Below are 16,232 nucleotides of genomic sequence, written 5' to 3' on the forward strand. Positions count from 1 at the left end.
AGTTTTCAAACGAAGTTATAAAAAAAATTAAAACAGTGGGAGACTAAAATTGTTTAACGCTCGTCACCTACTTTGTTTTTATTATTAGCGGTTCCCTTTCATACTTCACTCCCCCAGTTACAAAAAAGAGTTCCTCAAAGGACCTCGATGTCTTCTTTTCGAGCCCACAAGGAAAGGTTAAATGTTGTATGCTTTTTTTTTAATTCTGCCATAACTTGAGAAAAAAAATTAGTGACATTTCTAATTCAAAAAATAATCGTCGATGTTGATTTTGCGCCTTTTCGTAATAATGCGCCCATGGCGTACGCCATACTTGCCATACCCTAGATACACCACTGGTAACGAGCCCTCATCCCCCTTCTTCCCAGAAAACTATCCCCAGATGGCGCCGCTGGCGCATCAGAAGTAATAACTTTTTATTTTTAAAAAACTTAAAAAACAGTAGATGTAATGTAACTAGAGACGCGTTATGCAGCGCTAATAACTAACTCTATATTTTCGTCACTTTATAATCATCATTTACCATTCAATGTAAATTCATCTTCATCTATTTGTAATTAAAACCAAAAAAGGTTGAATAATCGAATTGGCGGTCTAAAGGTAAGTGGAACATTTTCCACTATTCATATAGAAAGCAAGAATTCATTTTAGAGGATATGATTAAAATTGGAAAAATTAATGATTACTATTGACTTTTGGTCAGGGATAGTAAATAAAAATTAATTGGGTATAGGAAATCGCTATGACGAAAAAGTTGTACATGTGGGAACGAGGCGTAGCGTTCTCACGTTTTTACGGAACCAAAAACAACATCAAAAGATAAAAATAAACATTTTTATTTTCCGGAAAAATGATAGAGTCACAAAAGCTGCGTGACTAACCTAAAAGTAAATTAAAATTCAAAATAGTGTATAACAGAGTAGTAGTAGTTTTGTGGTTTTACAGATACATTTATATACCGGAGAAAATGTGCGATGAATAATTACGACATCAGTATCCTGCAGTCAGTTGCAGTTAATTTCTGACAGCAGAAAGAATATCAGGATGAGAGGTCACAGGTCCGGTATTCCGATCCGCAGGTCTGATCTAGCGAACTCTACATATACTTAAGGAAAGATTAAATTGTTAAAAGTATTTTTGGTAACAGCAGCAGATGATATGGCCAGGGACTGTCCCGTTGATGATATTGAAGCAAGACAATTGTCAACCAGTAATCCAGCAAATCTAGTTAAGTGATGACCCTAAGCTATGTATAAATATGTAACAGAACATTGTACAAATATATTTGGATACTTAAGAAATATTAGTTATAAGATAGTAAAACGCAGAGACATGATAAAAAACAATTTAATGGCAAGCAAAAATTAAGCACAAGATAAAAATATGAAGCCCTAACATATGTAAGATAATGTAAAAAAGCATTGCAAGAGCCTAAGTGGAATTAAAATCAAAAACTAATGAGAATATAAACACTGACTTTGATATTCATATATGACAGCAATAAAATGAAATTGTCACCGAACAAGTTAAGAGAATTAAAAAATTTTAATTATTAAAGAAATGATGGATCTAGCTTGATGAAAAGCACTTAACTGCGTTTTTCATCATGAAGATTGTTTACAAATTGCTATGGAGAATAGAACACCATTAATAATGGAAAAGTGATGTGACTCTAAAAATTTATATAAAATCAGAAGAAGGGGATAAAATAAAAAGAAAGATGTCGTTTAATCAGAAACAGTTGGGAGAAAGAAATATAAAAATTTTAGATAAAAATATAAGCAGCAAGATATTAATTAAAGGGTACAAAGTCAGCATTAACAAATGGCAAAATGTAACATAGCGAAAACCTATACTCAATTGCGACATATTTTGTAAAGATACCGATAATAAAAGTACCAGACAGCCAGAAATTAAAAACTTGATAAATTCAGATAGATAATCGCATAGGCGTTCGCAATAAGATGTTTTTGACCAAGAATGAGATCGAAAAAATGTTAAAGTGAGTAGCCAAAGTTAGCGAAAGATTCCACTTGTAGTGGATGACACGTTAATATGGAGGTCTGATACTCTAAGCCTAAATCAATGGAACATCGGATTTCAAACACTCAAAAATGGAAAAATTGGCCACCCGGAGGCCGGAAAAGACTTACCTGGAATGCCTTTTGGGATTACATGTCGAATTTAATTAACTTCGGGATGAAAAAATGGATATTTCTTTCTTTTAGAAGATGCTTTTGAGGACTCCATAGGAAATGTTGTTTCGTTGGTGGGGATCTGGATCAGCTTTTCCCTATGGTATACTGCCATACAAATCTTTATGGTTACCATTGGCCTATGGTATACTGCCATACAAATTTTTATGGTTGCCATAAGAGAATGGTGACGCGCCATATAAATGCCATACAGGTCTCTACCGTTACCATTGGCCTATGGTATCTTGCTACACAAATTTCTATGGTATCCATAGGCTTATGGGGTTTTGCCATGCAAATTTCTATGGTAACCATAGGCGTATGGTATCCTGCCATACTAATTTCTATGGTAGCCATAGGCTTATGGGGTTGTGCCATACAAATTTCTATAGTAACCATAGGCGTATGATATCTTGCCATACAAATTTACATGGTAGCCATAGGTTGCCATAGATTACCATAGGCTTCTCTATGGCAAATTTTCCTAAGGGTGACCTTTTTGTATCGATTAATTAAATATTACATAAATTTCTACGATTATAATAATTAATAATGTAAAACTAAAAAGACATTTACCTGAATTTGTAGCATTAATGACTTTGAAGCTCTAAAATCTGACATGTTCACATATTTCACAAAAAAAAAAAAAAAAAAAAAAAAAAAAAAAANAAAAAAAAATCCGAAATAGTTACTGAAAATAGTTACTTTTAATCATTTGATATTAAATATTCGGAAAATATTTCACATTGTGCGTTCACATGGTGTTAGTTCTTTCAGAATGTCACAACCACCTAATTTCGCTTTCTATTGATTACTTAAAATTATAACTAGGACCATACATTAACATTAATTTTCTCTTAAAGTATTCTTTTTCATGTCTCCATGGAAATATTTGGTATACTTCTTCTTTTACATAATCGACAGAAGTCAAATAACCATTAACCACCAAAGATCATTTGTGAGTAGACATAATACTGCAAGTGGGAATTTCTATCAATAAGAAAAGAATTCTCATTGATAACCTAACAAGTCATCATATCCCTTTCACTTACTGTACAAGTTAAAGAATTAAACCCATCAATGTACTAAATCCATTTAGAATCACTGGAAATAATATTTAAAAGAGTTTTAACAATTGCCATTACTGAAAAAATTTTGTGTTGTAAACAGTAAATTTGTCTTTAATTAAGGGACCGTCAACTGCCGTACAATGTAAAAAATGAATACTCAAATATCACGAAACTTATCTTTGTTTTGGATAAAACCCGTTTCCTGGTATATGCTCCGAGCAAATTTTTTGTCAAAGTGACAAAATAACTATCTTATTTTATTTCATAACCGTCGTACAATTGATCCAATTTTGGGTTTACGACTATTAATGTTCAACTCCGTAGCCTTGTAATTTTGAACCCAATCCAGAAGACAAGGGAACTCCTGGATCAAGTATCGGGAGAAATTTACCTTCATGGAAGACTTTTTGATGAAACTAACCTGCATTTGCCTTACATGGAGAGGAAAACCGCGAAAACCTCCTACGGTCAGCCTGACGGCAAGGAGATTCCAAGCCATGATCCGTCTACCTCTGAGGATATTTTACGTCAGCACTGTGGTCAGTGCGAGCCGGGTACGGAATTCGTAACGATCAGCCATAGCTGGAATTCGAACCCGGATCACCTCATTGGAAGGCGAACTCGCGATTCCCTGATCCACTACGGCAACGAAATATCTTATTTTATTTTTTAACAGTCGTTGAACTGCCGACCCAATTTTTTGTTTTGCGGTTACTAATGTTCAACTCCGTAGAATTGCAATTTTGAACTCAATCCAGATGGCAAGGGAACTACTGGATCAAGTATTGGGAGAAAGTTGCCTTCGAGGAGGACTTTTTGATGAAACTAACCCACATTTGCCTTACATGGAGAAGAAAACAACGAAAATCTCCCACGGTTAGCCTGACGGTAAGGGGACTCTAACCCATGATCTGTCTACCACCGATGATATTTTACATCAGCACTGTGGTCGGTGCAAGCCGGATGCAGAATTCGTATCGTCCAGCCATAGCTAGGATTCGAACCCGGATTACCTCATTGGAAGGCGAATGCTCTATCTCCTGAGTCATCACTGATCGCTATGAAATCTCGTCATTTCATCGAGGAAACGAATTTCCTCCAAATTAAAAGAATATTTAGTCAGTTTATTTTTTTTCAGAATAAAAACCAGGTAAAGCCAAGTGTTTCTAACTTTTCTAATAATCACTTTAACTTGCGCACCATATACGCGGAACAATGTCTCCTTAACAACATAACAAGGACCGATAGAACGGAAAGATAAATTACACCCATGTCCGAAGTCGGCTTATTTCGTCATTTTATTCTAAATAACCAAGTCTTCATTCTAGTTTCGTCATTCTAGCTAGCAATTTCTCACAATTGTATAACGATAAAATTTTGAGTTGAGAAAAGTCATAAATTTGAGAATTCGCTTTTCGTCATAAATCACGTGATTTCGTGACGAAATGATTCCCAAAGTTCAAGAAATAGTTCAAGGACTGCTGAATCGAGAAAAGTGAGAGTTTTATTTGTGAGAGTGTAACTATGCCCCATTTTAAACTTATAGTGTTCAACTTACACTTTACTTCTATTTAGAAAGAACATTAGTTTATAGCAGCGTTTCTCAACCTTTCAGTAATCGCGGCCCAGTTTCTAATCAGAATTTTCATCGTGCCCCAGCTTACAGTAAAATGTATACAACAATAATGTATATTGAGTATTTTGAATTCTGTTTTTAAATTTTTTTTAATTGCCAAAACAAAAGTAAAGTTAAAACCAGCAGCAATTGAGATTGTAAAAACTATGTTTGGAGATAATTTTTCAAAACAATTACAGTCCACACCTCTTTCAAATGATACTGTTGCTTGTCAAATTGGTGATCTAGCTGAAGATGTGAAATGACAGCTTTTCTCAAAATTGCGTGTCAAATTGTTTTCAATACAACTTGATTAAGCAACAGATATTAATATAGATGATCTTTTAATTGCCTATATTCGATTTTGGGATAATATGTCAGCAGTAGAACTACTTTACTGCAAATTAATCGAACTCAAAACAACAGCACTCGCATCATTTGCTATTTTAAATGATTTTATGAATGCGAAAAACATAGAAGGCAAAAATTGCGTCGGAATATGCACCGATGGTGCTCGTTCAATGTCCGGAAGATTCAAAAGTATACAAGCACTTGTAAAACAAAAATCGCCTAAATGCGACTGGACACATCGCATGATCCACAGAGAAGCTTTGGCTTCGAAAGAAATGAGTCTTGGTTTGAATATTGTGTTAACTACGGTTGTAACCATAGTAAATTATATAAGAATGGGACCCCTGAGATCGAGAATCTTTTCCGTACTTCGTAAGGACATGGGTTCAGTACATTCAGCGTTACTATTTAATTGCGAGGCAAGATGTTTATCACGTGAAAAATTTTTACAACGTGTTTATGAATTAAGAGACGAAATCACCATTTTCCTAGATAGAAGATAGCAGACTGGAAGCCGAGAATTTTCGCAATTGTTTATTTGTGATGAAATTGAGCTACTTGGTTGTCTTATTCAAGAAATTAAATAACTTGAATCTTCAACTCCAAAAAGCAAATACACATATGTTGGATACGAGTGATAAAATTAATGCTTTTTGTAAAAAATTGGAATTGTGTGACAGAAATTTAACGCAAAAAAATCTAACAATGTTTTCAAATGTGGATAATTGTAGTAAAACTTATAAAGCTAAAGAACATATACATGTTGTTTTTGTAACCATTGAAAATCATTTAGCCATTCTGGCAAAGAATTTGAAAAAGTATTTTCTTGCTGACGACAAACTGATAGCAAGTGACGAGTGGGTTAGGGATCCATTTCATAAGACTTCCGAAGGACTCTCAATTGATGAGGAAGAAAAATTCACAGACTTCACAACAAGTGGCGAAACCAAAATACAATTTAGTAATTAATCACTATTTAAATTTTGGGCAAGAGTAGAGGATGATTTTCTGCACTAAAAACAAGGGCATTTCGCTTTCTATTACCATTTTTAACATCCTACCTTTGTGAAACAGGATTTCCTGCTGTGGCTTCTTTGAAGACAAAATATAGATCTCCGCTAAATATAGAAACAGAACTGAGAGTGGCTATTTCTTATATGAAGCCTTACCTCGAAAAACTCTGCTCTGCAAGACAGGCCCGAGGAAGTTACTAATAATTATCAAATTTGTTTTTAATTTAGTATGTTTTTATTAAGTAAGGTGGGTGAACCAAAAGTGGTTAGTGCTTCCAACGTAGCCCACCCCCCAAAAGTAGAATTTAATTTATTTTGAATCACAATATGGCCTTACTGCATTGTAAATCTTGTATCTGAGGTGCACGTGGATGAATTGGAGGATATTTCCTTGAATGGCCTCCATTGTATGAAGTGGTTTTATTTTTTGCAGTTCTAATTTTCGGTTATCTAAGAAAATATTGTAATTTATATGTGTTTAAATTCTTAGAACTTTGAGTTATAATATGTTTTCTGAAAGTTTATTTCTTTTTATTTAACCACATTACTTTAATTCAAATTAATCTATCAGATTAATAGTTTTAAGTTGTACAAAAGGTGACCATATGAATGTTCCCAAGGTGGCCTGACAACGGTGCCGCCTTGGGGACACGTGGGCCACCTTCGGAAACAAACGTGAAATCTATAAAAGAGTTAGTTAAAAATCATTACGTAGCATATTATTTATCAAAAAGGAATGATTTAATTGAAAAACAATTGATTAGTTCATTTTAATTTTTATGTGGTATTTTTTAAATTTTTATAATATTTTGACGTTCTGCACTTTAGTAGAGTTTGCGATATTTTGCTTCAAATTTTTTGTTTTGTTTGCATTTTAAAGTGATTTTTCAAGTATTTTTGTGGTAGTTATGAGTGTTTTTGTCGTAGATTCTGGTATTTTCTTGTAAATTTGGGTATTTTTTATACTAGTTATGGGTTAGGTTAGTTAACTCTAGTAGTTATTTAACTCTTACTCATTAGTTATGGGTTAGGTTAGTTAATTCTAGTATGGTTATTTAATTCTTACTTATTAGTTATGGTTCGCTAACCCTTTTGACAGAATGAAATCAGTAATTCTTGATTTATTGTAATGAGTTAACTCAAAATAATCACTAGTGACTTCACACAAGAGCTATATCACTGTAAAATATTAATAAACATATTATACACTCTAAAATCAAATATCCTTTTTTAAAATCCGGAAAACTTGTATTGTACCAGCAAACTTGTATTTTATTGTAAAAACAAGACACTTAAGGTACTTTTTTAAAAGACGTTTGCCAGTTCAAGTGTCATTTCTAAAGATAATTTGAGTAAGTGATTTTAATATAGGGCTCACCTTTAGAACCTGTGGGAAGCGCAGAAGCTACAATTTTGAAATTGTACTATAAAATAAATGAAATTTTATTTCACAATTCAAAGTATGCGTGGTATATATTAGAGATAGGTATAAGATGTTACAGAATCATTTCAGTTACATAGACTTAACCAGAAAATTAGGAAATCCTCAAAGCTAAGCCACCTTTGGCTCCCCTCCTTAAGTTTTGATTTAATAAGTTGTTTCACTTTGATAAATTATTAAATATGTCGAAATGTATTGCGTTTTCTTTGTGTATTTGCGCTTTCCTTCCATCCAGTTGATCAATTTCTTTAAATAATATTTTCTCTTGGGTACTCTCGCGCCACCCCTCAAGTGTGCTCGGCTCGCGCCCCCCTAGAGGAGCGCGCCCCACAGGTTGAGAATCGCTGGTTTATAGGCTTGGTCAAAAACTATTGAATTATTAAGTGATGATTTGCATTGTTTTCTTGCTCAGAAAAAACTAAAAAACCTGGAAGGAAAGTTATCTAGATAACTGAGGTAGTTTTCTCTATCAGAAGATTTTTTTTTTTTTTTTTTTTTTTTTTTTTTTTTTTTTTTTTTTTTTTTTTTTTTTTTGAAGACTCTCTAAAGTCCACTTCTCATAAATGTTATTTTTGGAAAAAGAAATTAGTTTAAAATTCCACTTCGCATAGAGTTTTAAAAGAAACTTTTTTCCCCTCCCCTTTAAAAAAAGCTGCATACATCTATTTTTTCAGGAAAGGTTAACGACTTTATTTTGTCTTAAATTCTCAGATTCGAAATTTTCCAGTTATACAGAGAAAAAAAAAGATATGGTCAAAACAAACAAAATGTGCTAAAATTTATCTTGTTTCTGCCTCTTTGAGAACACCAAAAAAAAAAAAAAAAAAAAAAAAAAAAAAACTCGGTAATTTTTACCGAAGCACTTTAGTAATGATTTTGCTAAAATTTACAATAAAATATGTCTTTATTATATGTGAAAAAATTTAGTAAATGTCTTAAAATTTAGTAATTTTATTATAATGCCTTAGAGCATGCCATAAAAACCATTTATTCTTTAAATTTACTTTTCAGTTTTGAATTTTTTATTAGATGCTAAAATATGTAGTAAAAAGAACTATAATTTTTGAAAAATGGAATTTCCGGTTAACTGTAACCATGTGAAAGGAAAAATTACCAAATGAATGATTTGAATACCATTTCCTTTGGTTTTTATTACCAGAAGTATGTTTTTGTTTTCTTTCCTTCTTTTTTTCTTTTAAATGTTTTTTTACCAGAGATGTCGCTACCATATAGTACGGTAATTTTAAAAGATTTTTTTCCCGTGCATTGCCAGCTTTTTTCCCGAGAAATTTCATTTCCATAAAATCTTATATTGGAAGTTAAAGATTCTTTCATTTAATTGAATATTTTGCTACGGTTTATCGTTCTTTCTTTATTATAACTGAATGAGTTATATGTAGAAAAAGTAGCATTCTCATAGACCCAGTATCGCATATTAGTCGTTTCGACATTGTAACAGTAAGCGAAAGGTGGACACTGTAGCTCCAATTTTCTAAAAATTAAGGGGTAACATTGATTAATGAAAAAAAAAATAGTATGAAATTTTAAGGTCTAAGAATTCCACAATTATATTCCTTAAGCTTTGGTGGCTCAGGCGATAGAGCGTTTTCCTCCCAATGAGGTGAATTGGGTGCGAATCCCAGCGATGGCTGGTCGATACGCATTTCGCACCGACCACAGTGCTGACTTAAAACATCCTCCGTGGTCTATGGATCATGAATTTGAGTCCCCTTGCAGTCAGACTAACCGTCGGAGGTTTTCATGGTCTTCCTCCCTATGAAACACTAATGCTGGTTAGTTTCGACAAAAAGGTCCTCAACGAAGGCGAAATTTCTCCCAATACTTGATCCCTTGTTTTCTGGATTAGGTTCAAAATTACAAGGCTCTGGAATGTTTGCCGTAAACGAAAATTTGAGTCGGCTGTTAAATGACGGTTATAAAATAAAATAGAATAATATTCCTCCAGTGATTATTGCATGCAATTCAAATTGAAATAATACAGAATTCTTAACAGCTATCTCTAAGTACTTTATGACTCAAAGTTGCAAAGGCACTGAAATCAATTGCTCGTAATCACTTCAAAAATGAATTATTTTTACACTGAATAAACTATGCTAAAATGAAACAAACGTCAAAATTCACTTTTTGACCTCATATCATAAATTTTTTAACCAAATGGGCATTATTTTGCTTTCATGATAATTTTTCTTATTTTTTCAATGTATTCTTAATTATTTTTATTTCCCAGCTTTATGATGAATTTCATAATTCTTTAACTTAACACGTACTTTTTAAACTGTTTAATTTGAATCAGTATTATTCAAATATATCGTACTTATTTAGTAGCCATTTTTGGTATCACTAGGTGCTGGATGATGTCTTAACACGATAATAGTTATAATTCGAAAAAACTTTTTAAAACTTCTGTTCTTTCAATCCCGTTCCAAAACCAAAGACGAAAACTAATTTTAAACTACATGAAGACCATTTGAAAAACTGAATAAAATAGGGCTCACAGCATGAGATAATTAACTTTTAAAATGTGCGAAATGTAAAAAGTAATTTTTTTCCCTCCATTTTGCTTTTTTCAAGGTTTATATTTAAGAAGCATCTATAGTAATTATAACTACTTATAACCACTTTATTCTTTGCTGAAACTAGATAAATTTGTCCATAACTTCTGTATGAATGTGCTCTTGCCCTTCAATATATATATTTTTTGTAAAAACAACGGGTTCTTTATAAATATGATTTGTCTTCACTTAACAATTTTGAAGGAACTCTATAATCTTAGTATATAACTTCAAAAAATATATTTCTGCAGAATATTTTACATAATGGTACATATTTTTCATCATCTCGTAATCTTGTATAATTTAAAATAGAAAAGAGAAGCAAGAATGATGCAAAAATACAGATTTCTTTCGATATGGTAGAGCTTAAAGTGGTATAAGTAAAAAACTATTGAATAGAAAGAACGATTTAAAGGAAACTATTTCTCGTTAAGCAAGATGATATATGATATCACAGTTGGTTTAAAAGTAAGGAAGTCACGTGATTGTAGAATTTTTATAAAGAATTTTTTCTTTTTTTTGTTTTGGTGAAAATCGATATTTTAAATATTTTCTTACAATTCGTTTATGATTTGATAAAAAAATGTATATACTTAGATTAAAATTATTTTTAATAATTTTTATACCGAAATAATATTCTTAATTTTTAAGTAATTGTCTTAGCTTTTTTTTTATTTAAAAAATCCGAAATGATTGGTTTGTACACAATTTTTAGTTTCCTTTGAATATAATAGATTGCTTACTATGCAAACCTTCGCCAACTCTAAGTTTTCAAAGTAAGGCGAATTAAATTTGTGCTAGATTGGAAAATATTGGGGAATAATTTCATTACATTGTATATTTTATTTTTCTTTCAAATAGAATCGTTTTTCAAACTGAATGCAACTTTAGGTACAAATGAATAATTTTCTTTGTTGCATAGTACAAAAAGAAAACAATGTACTCCAACTTATAAACTTCTGCTCGAATTTTTATTTTGTGTACGTGCTTTAACCGAATAGTGAATGAAACTATTAAAATATGAATAACAGTTAACTCTTATCAGAATAGATCATGATTATTTTGACGCTTAGGAGCACTTTTTCTTAAGAAACGATTATTTAGTTTCATTTCAATCGATTAAAAAATTAAAAACAAGCACTGAAAAATATTTTCATTAAATTCCGATTAGGGTCAATAGAATCGTTCTCAGATTTGGTCGCCAGTTTTTTGTCGTTGCCAGAAACAACTTCCAGTAAAACAATTCTAGGAAATTGTGCCCTACAATAATGGAAGAGACACTTTTAGTTTTGGACATTTTTTTTTAAAATTTCTCAAAAAATACTCAGAGAATTATTTTGTAACTTAAGAGTTGTTTAATTCATGTGCTTTTTCAAATGATCAGGAGTTTTCCACAAATTTTTATTTTGTATTATTGCAAATGACACTATCTTATAACAGGATAACAAGAAAAAAAAACTTGTGAAAAATCCCTGATCATTTTAAGCTTTATTTCAAACAGTACGAAAACTGCGTCGAAAATTGATGGAAACTTTTTAAGTTTTTAAGATATTCAAATAAGACTTTCTTCGTTAGTGTCAAAATACGATTCACTACAAAATTATGAAAATAAAATTTAAAATTTTTTTCGCGCATGAGAATTGCAAAAGAACTACTTAAAATATATAAATCTTTCGTAGTTTCAAGCAAAATTTTTTCAAATTTTTAAAAAAAAAATTATTTAATTTTAAATTGCTTCAAAAATTTTGTTTAATTTTACCAAATATTTTTAAAGTTATAGCAAAGAAACGTTTTTTTATAAAAATGTTCATATCTCTGTAAATATTTAAGCTAGGCTTACCAAATCTTATGCAGTGATTGCAAATAAAAACCGAAGTAATCGATATAAGTTACAAATTTATTTCGTGATTTTGTGACATAAGGTGTTCAAAAAGTCTTCTTTCATCATTTATTGTCGGGCCCTCTGACAGCTTTAAATCTTATTTCTAAGTTTGAAAACTTGCATCAGCTAAATAGTAACTCTAAAGTTACAAAATGATCATGTGAGTATTTCTAGAGAAATTTTTAAAAAAATGTAAAAAAATGAAAATGTTTCTTTTATTATTATAGGTCAGTGTGTTTGAATCGTTATTGTAAACAGCCAGTAATGAGACTGCTACACCTAAGTTATAATATAAATAAAGTCTAGAAGTAAGATTTTAATTTACCAATTTCCAATTTTTGATTTACCAATTTTCTTTTCTTAAATTGAGGAATGACTTTAATTTTCGAAATTGCACTATTTAATTATGAATACGAACTGTGTTATCCTTTCCACATAAAAAAACAAAAATAGTCTTTTCAAACTCTTATTTTTACTCAGAGCGAACACTCCTTATTCGCGAAAAATTTTCTTTGTGAATATAATTTTTTTATTTCCACTGAATTTTAATAGAAGTTAAAAAGATTCTTTCTTTTTGAAAGAATAAAATGAAACAGTGGTACGAGTATTATAATTACTAGCAAAACTGAAATAAATAACAATATTTTTCGATGTTCAGCTTTTATTGAAAAATAAGAATAATGTTAAATAATTAGTTCGAAATTTATCGAAATAACTATCTTTAGTTATTCACACTATTTAATTTTACATGAAAGAGTTATTAATTTTATAAAATCCTAACATAAATAATAGCTTTTACTAATAATATATTGCTTTCTATTTTTGTTTATGTTTATTATTGTTATGTATGCCTATTGTTAATTAGGATATACAATTATATTGCTCTTTTCATGTCAACGGAAACGATAAGTTATTGGATCAATTCAGTAGATGGCGCCATGAGATTTAATTCTGCATTAAGGCAAAGGATCAAGATATTTTTTAGAAAATTTAATGTATGAAGTATTACATATATATATATTAATCTAATACTTTAATGTTAATGGATTGCATTTTTTATCAAAATAGTTATGCGGTTTGCAATATTTTTGCACTTATTATTTAGCATCGGTTTGATTTTGATAATTTAATACAATGTTATACTGTCTATTTATAATTTCAACAATAAAATTTGATTTGTATTTTAATAAGATTTGTTAAATTTATTTGTACTGATTAGATGAAATTCATTGCTCTTGTTTCGTAATAAAAATTTAATATCTTTTACTCATTCCAAAAACTTTTTCTTAGTTAAAATTTCACACATCTCAATTCTTAAATTTTATACTCATGTAAGAAAAAAAAACAAACATTATATTTAAACTCAGAATAATTATTTTAATCAATTCTTGTAAATAAAAGATTTTATTTTAATTCACAGACTTTTCTTGCTATTTTTTTTTTTTTTTTTTTTTTTTTTTTTTTTTTGCATTTTATGTAATACAGACTTGGTTGGTCGCAGAATTTTCCCAGGGTAGTTGAGTAAAAAAAGTTCTATTAAGTACTCTTGATTTCACCCAAATAGGCTTGCTGGATCGGCAATGGCATTAGAAACAGCAACAACAACAGATATAACATTTGATGTTAAGGAAATTTATACAACATTGTTATAAGCCGCGAACTAGATGCTTCTAGATGCTTCTAAAATTGTTTCAATCCAAAATCGAGTTATTTATAAAATAGACTAGGTTCAAAATTTTTTAAAAAAGTTGTCGAAGCTACTAGGATATTGATTAATTTCAAGAAGTTTAAAAATCGATTCAGTTAGAAGTTCCAAAAACTAAAACGACAGAATACAAAAATTATTAAAAAAAAAAAAGTTCCGCCAAGTTTCTTTGACCGAATTATGTTCCGCCGAGGTATCCCGCTTGTCCTGCTGTCGACCTGACGGCACTGAAAATTTTTGAAGTGTAAATGCTGTTTCTTTGTTAAAATAATCGAAAACAACTTTAAATAAATATAAATTTCTATAAGATGGGCGAAATTTAGTGAAAAATATTGTTGTTTTTGGTGTATTTCCTTATTTTCTTTCCATTTCTTTTGCTAAATTTACTTCTCAGATTTGTATGGTTCTTTCTTACTAAATGAATGACAATAAGAGCTATAATTTTGAAAACCTGAATTTCCGGTAAATCGTTACTAAATGAACGGAAAAACTACCAAAATGAATGGCTTAAATACCATATATTTTTACTACAGGAGCATTCTCGTTGCGGCTATTGACAGACCTGCAAAGATTTTTACCCATCTGTTTCGAAAAATTAGTTGCGTTTGAACCTTACTTCTTTACTAAACAAACATTAAAAATAAATATCAGGAAACGCTATAATCTATAACTTTTTTTTATTGTACTACTCACTGCATAACTTCTTTTAAATAAATGCTGCAATACACGATGAACTACGAAAAAAAAGCGACTACAGTAATTTCGCTAATTGTAGCGAGCACTCTCAAAAATAAAACTCTCACTTTTGACTATTTAGTAAATCTTGAGACAGTATTTCGCTAATTTTAAGAACCATTGCATCACAAAATTACTTGATTTGATTCCTTAATTTGGATTTTGTGACGTGACTTCACTTCACAAAATAGCAAACTCCCAAATATATAACGAAAATGTTTCGTCAATTCGAAACGTCATTGTAGTACATTGTGGCAGATGATTAACTAGAATGACGAAGCTGGAATGAAGACTAGGCAATCGAAAATAAAGTGATTAATTAGACAGCCGCCCTTACTATATGGTGGTCAAAGAGTTGACCTCGTGCTGTCAAGAGCTGGGGTTCGAATCCTTTTTAGAGCAGGGATGTAATTTATCTCTCTGTTCTCCCTTGTTATGTTGTGCCACCTAATGGTGTGCCACGCTAAAGTGATTGTTAGAAAAGGTGGATGCATTAGCCACTACGAAATTCTTTTTTAATGCCCACTTTTCCTGAGAAAACATAATGCGAAATATTTTTTTAATTTTAACAAAATTCATTTCCTCGAAGAAGTGACAATAGCTATTTCGTCACTCAGACAAAATTTTTACTCGGAGCATAAACCAGGAAGCGGTTTTGTCAAAAAAGAGGAAAGTTTCTTGATATTTGAGTAACCATTTTTTATAGTGCTCTACTTCCATTCACTAGTCTCAGTAAAACATGATATTATGATAAAAAATTTGAACAAAAAGAAACTTTTTATAAACTACACCATATTAGAAAATCTCAATTTTACAGTATGTTTTTCAAATTTTTTGAAAAATTCCACATTTTTCCGTTTGATTTCCATTTCTTTTGACATAAATTTTTTAATGCTATTTCATCAGATTTATTAATTTATTCCTGATCGGAAAATAATTTTTATTTTGTTTGCATATATAATAAGACACGATCGCGAGACAGTTCACCTTTTGAAACCTCTAAATGAAGTAAATATTTCAGATAAAAAGCTGAATTTTTTCTTTATTTATGCTAGTCTTCATGCATTAAGCAGATTAGAAGGCTTTAATAATTTTTGCTTTCAAATTTTCTTCGTAAATTACTGGATTAAGGGCTCTCGCAGAGGAGTATCAAGAGGGTAATTATTAATTAAGAAATAATTGAAGGATTTGCACACTGTTAGAAATTTCTTTGAAAAAATGGTTAAATAATAATCTATTTCCTTGTTATTTTACTATATTTAAACAAAACAGTCAAATAACCATAAATAAGATGGAATTCAAACCATTAACTGTGAGAAAAACTGTTAATTAATTGCTTTCACCTAATATGGTTAAACAACTAGAATTTTATCGCACCAACTAGGCTTACTTAATGAAGCCACCCACTTAGTTCCTTGCAGCTAGGTACAGTGGGGGGGGGCAAAAAAAGAATAATAAAGATATCACTCTTAATAACTTCTGTTCTAATGATCGGATTTTCACTTACTAAGACTCAATCTTAATGGTTCCTGGGGGTGACCTCAAATGTGCTAATTATTTAGCGCTATCTATTAATTAAGTTACGAAATCGGACACCAAAACATATTTTTTCTGAATAAATATATATATATATGCTGAGAAATATGGTTCCC

General features: G+C 30.7%; 1 protein-coding gene across 1 annotated transcript in view; it reads right to left on the reverse strand.

Annotated features, from left to right (window-relative positions):
- LOC107453215 (cyclin-dependent kinase-like 4) overlaps nt 1–16,232 on the reverse strand; it is a 122,408-nt gene that overhangs the window by 97,157 nt on the left and 9,019 nt on the right. The window lies entirely within an intron of this gene.

Source organism: Parasteatoda tepidariorum, chromosome X1, assembly GCF_043381705.1.
Source record: "Parasteatoda tepidariorum isolate YZ-2023 chromosome X1, CAS_Ptep_4.0, whole genome shotgun sequence".
Taxonomy (NCBI): Eukaryota; Metazoa; Arthropoda; class Arachnida; order Araneae; family Theridiidae; genus Parasteatoda; species Parasteatoda tepidariorum.